Here is a 4,719-nt window from a genome sequence, read left to right on the forward strand (position 1 = left end):
GAGACATATGATTCAGCTCATGTAAATTTACTTTCCAACTTTTTCATGTTCTGCAATTTAAAATAAAAAACCTGCACACTGTTTTAATAAATAATAGTAATATTTTTGCTCTCAATCTTCCTGTGTTCAAAAGCCCCACCCCCACAAGGACAATACTTTTGAAGGAAGTTTTGTTTGTTGATTGACGAAATGTTAGATCCGGTGTTGGCATTTTTATACTTTCTGATCATTGTAGCCATATGGTTTAAAACAGAGAATGAACAAAGCTGGTTACGTTCTAACATTTGTAATTAAAAGGTAACACCTTGAGGGATGTAACCAGGAAGAGACRTATGTAAAAAGGTTGAATCATCGTTATTGGGAAGAGGGGTTTTTTTGTTGGTTCTTGGTTGCAGATCTTAGAGCAGTCTGAGTTTTATGCTTTTCAGGCACCAAGGCCTTCTGGCTGCTGAGGCCTGACTTTATGCTGCTGGAGCAAACTGGAGTCAGAGACTAGAATAAAGTTTTTAGAAAAGATTCAACTGGTTTTCTGCTATAATATTCAGACTTCCATATATCATGAATTCCCTTCACTTTGAAGGTTAAACTACAGAGGTTAGAGACCATTCGCCTGAAAATACCTGATGCYAGGGTTCACTTCTCCCTACACTAACAAGTAGAAAAGATGGAGAYGAGAAGAAAAMAAACAAGCAGGCAAATGAAAWTGATCAACCTCATCGTGATTTATCATGCRATTAATTGATTTATTRCTTATCGGGACAAGCCTAGATAGGTATTAAGCAAAACATAAAGATGAGTAAAGAAAAACCTTTAAAATAAAAAAATATACAAATGGATATAGTCACCATGATTACATTTTTTGATTCGTCCATAGCTGCATCAGGTGTATGTGTGGCTATAGGTACAATGTGGGTTAAAAAAATAATAGTAAAACAATAACAAACACAAATATTCAGAGTAAATTTGATTAAAAAATTGCACGTAGATATAAAACATGGACATGTCCACAGAAAGACTAGAAAAGTTGAGACTCTATTAAAGCTTTGAAGGGCTGTAATGTGGAGGAGCCCTCWGTTCCTCTTGTTTATGTATGAATAATGTTGTGTCACATTGACAGTTGTTTTTTAGGCAGATGTATAGTAAATAATAAAATGTCCTCCCTCGCAGGAAAAACAAAAAGCGTCGTCAATCATTTAATCATCATCAAGATCATAACAGGCAACTTTTAGTCGCTCGTACGGAAGCAGCAAGAGAGCACATTCAGAATCCTGAGTAGACGCACTCCTGTTGAGTGCTGGGGAGGCTTGCAAGTGCCTGACAATATGTATGATTAATTATGTGCATCAGGGGCTCCACTGCAACACACACACACACACACACAAAGAGACAGGCACCAATGCAAATGTTGAACAAGCTATTAAGAGATGGCTGGGCTGTCAATAAGAAGTGGCATGACACGATCCCCACTGCTGGGACCAATGAGGCTGCCTGTCAGTCTCTGCACCAAGACACCAGAGAGGTGTCGCTCACTGTGGAGCTGCTGGAGGAGGAGGCTCGTTCGCTCTCACTCTAACTCAGTTTGCTGTAAAGTGATCCATTTTGATTCACCATCAGCTGTGAAAGGTGTCCCGGGTTGGCTTTTCTGCCTTCTTTTTCCACGAAGTCGTCGAGGAGGGTGTCGCGCTCTACCCCGCAGATCACACAGGAAGCAACAAGTCCGACGAAGGGGTTTCTGTCTCTCTCATAAATTTCCGGTTCTTAGTGTTTATTCTCGTCACATGAGAATATGACAGAGGATTTGTACAACCTAGCGAGCGTGGAAAATGTTCCGCGCTCGATGAGACAATTGGATGCCAAAACGAATCAGTGTTCAAACATGTAAAGAAGTCGTTCTACTTTCTCTGCCTTCTTATCCATTTAGTGTTTTAGAAGAAAGCAAAAKATGTAAAAAGGTGCCATAAAGTTTGTTGGAATGAACGTTTTTGCAGACAACTTGAGATTATCCGTCTCACTTTTTGCCTCATCTGCTGTCGCTCCGTCCCTTTTTTTTTCACCGTCTACCTYTCCTCCCACCTGTTTCACTCTTTTTTTGCCGACTGTATCGCCCCTGTCATCTTTGTGCAGCTCTATTATCCTACCCAGACTGTTTTTATCTCGCTCAGCCTTTCTTCTTTCCAATTTGCCTTTTGTTCTCCGTTGTCTCCAGCACAACCTTGTTATGTTTTTCTCCCTCAGATCCCACTTTAGAACATCTGAAGGAGATCAGGGGAAAATTGGCCTCCGAAAAAACCTGCAGTTAAAGGCTCCAGATCTCTGCAACACTGCGAAACATCCAGACTCCTCCGTCTGAGGAACAACTTGTTAGTCGAAGCATGCGTCTAGTTTTCCCCTTTGATGAGTCGACGCCGGTTGCCGGAGACACCCGCTACCAAACCTTCCCAAAATAAGCAGCTAGTTAAACAGAAGCTGGTCTCTGCTTCTTTCCTCTCATTTTCTCACACACGTCTTCGCTTCATCCTCACCAATAATCCTCTAYGTTTCTGCCCTCTCATCCCTCATCTCTGTCCCCTCCTGACTCTCACACACACACACCCTCAGACATTAGTAAACACACTCCGATTTCATTACACTGAGTAAAAGGAATTCCAAATGAACAGAGGAGGGCCACTTCTGGCGTCCCATGGCTGCAGGCGTGGGTCCAGATTAAATCTTCATTAGGTGTGGCGTATCGAGTGTTTTTGCTTCCTCCCGAGCCGTGTCAGGTTCCCCCTTCCACTCACCAGAGGGCTGGAATTAGAAACAAATGTCCCACTTCTACTGGTTAATCAGTTCGATATGGTTGGGGGGGGGGATTTTTTGACCTGGAGACTTAAAGAAAGCGTGGAAAATGTTCCTGTTCCTCTGCTTTTAACTTGTAAAACTGGTGCACAAAGTTTCAAACATCTTGCGACTTTAATCTAATCCCTTAAATCGAGAACGGCAACTTTGCCAAATGTGGCTAATTTGCTGTAAAAAAAAAACACACACACACACACAAAAAATGTCAGCAATGAAAAGATGAGTTTTGAAGGATAGTCAGCTGCCAGTTGTCAGCGTGATACCTTTAAATAACACTGACAACGTTCACGAGGAGGCAGCGTAAGCCTGTTTGGAAGAGAGGTGCACAACGGGATTGCAGGGGGCTGGAGATTGATGTGTTTTTGGAAAAGAGAGAGAAGAACACAAAGTATTAAAAGGTATAAGCTTTTCTTGGCAGCAGCTTCTGAGGATCAATTGGCTTTACAAATGACTTTCCAGCGCTACCGGCGACTCTCTGCGAAAAGTTCCCGGAGCTATAGGAACAGGGCGAGCTGTCGTAAAAATAAGCACTTAGTCRAAGAGGAGCAAAGCTCGTAAGAAAAAGCGCCGTAAATAAAAAAAGGAAATTGAAGGGAGGAAAAAAAAAATGTTGGATGAGGGAAGAAGAGAGGAAAGGAAAGTGCTCGCAGGCAAATCCTCGCCAAATAATTCATTTCTGACCTCCTTAGTAAGTAAATTTGCTAAATAAATAAGAGCAGCGCTTGAATGTCAAGAACGGAAGATGCTGCCTGTGGCGCTTTGTCGCTCGCAGTCTTGGCAGCGCTGCGGAGCGCTCTGCTTTCATTAGATGGRCAAAATAAATGGCTTCTCCTTCATCCACCCATCCTGAGCTGTTTGATGTTTGGAAGGCAGGGGAGGGGGGAGCTTTCCTCTGGATTTAATATGTTAAAAGCTGTCCTTCTATTTTTGTGTGTGTTTGTTGAATTTATTCTCGTCCGCAGTGTTTGTGAGTGTGGACGGTGAGTTGAGTCAGAAGTTTGGGGGGGGGGGGGCACGGAGCCCGAGCTGCCCTGAGAACAGATTGGGTCCATATATAATTCATAGCCTCCAGCCGATCCTCTCCATCCTTCCATCCAGCCAGCCTCTCTCGCCGCTCCTTTCTGCCCTCACTTGAACAGGCAGCGAGCGGAGGGATCGATGGGGAAGGGCCTCTCAGCCGTCACACGCTCCCGCGGTCCCAGCGCCTCAGCTGTCTGGTCCAGTTAGCTGCACTGGGAGGCATTGGCGCAGCCTGTCGGCACGAATGAAGGACAAAGGCGCTGCCACTTCCAGAGAGGAACCGTCAGCTGTTTGGCTGGCACCTCGTAACCATGGCATCCCCTTGGCAACGGCGCTGACACAAGGACACGCTCAAACACACTCTGACACACACACACACACACACACACTCTCCTCACGGTTGCATAGTGGCCTTCTCAGATGCCCTTCACACATGGACTAAAAAAAACACAAGGATGAGCGTCTGTGGGTGAAATTAGGAGTTAGTGCGGTAAAAATGTAACATTTAAATGTTCTTTAAAGCAGTGAAATTACACTTATATTGCAACAAAAGTATAAATAATACTGGTTTAATGTTTTGCCTGTTTTCTTAAAAGTGTCTCCGTGGACTTTTTCTCCATTTTTAAGGAGATCCGTGATTAGTTGTAACATTAGATTTTATTTGATAAACAAATATTTTAACTGTAAAATAAAGACTGTAAAAATACTGTAGGATGTTTAGTTTTGTAAATTTTTAAACACTCAGAAACAAAAGTGCTCTGGCCGGTTAATGTTAGATGTTTTACATTTGTGTGTGTGTGTGTGTGTGTGTGTGTGTGTGTGTGTGTGTGTGTGTGTGTGTGTGTGTGTGTGTGTGTGTGT

Source organism: Austrofundulus limnaeus, unplaced genomic scaffold (genome assembly GCF_001266775.1).
Source record: "Austrofundulus limnaeus strain Quisiro unplaced genomic scaffold, Austrofundulus_limnaeus-1.0 Scaffold2, whole genome shotgun sequence".
Classification (NCBI taxonomy): Eukaryota; Metazoa; Chordata; class Actinopteri; order Cyprinodontiformes; family Rivulidae; genus Austrofundulus; species Austrofundulus limnaeus.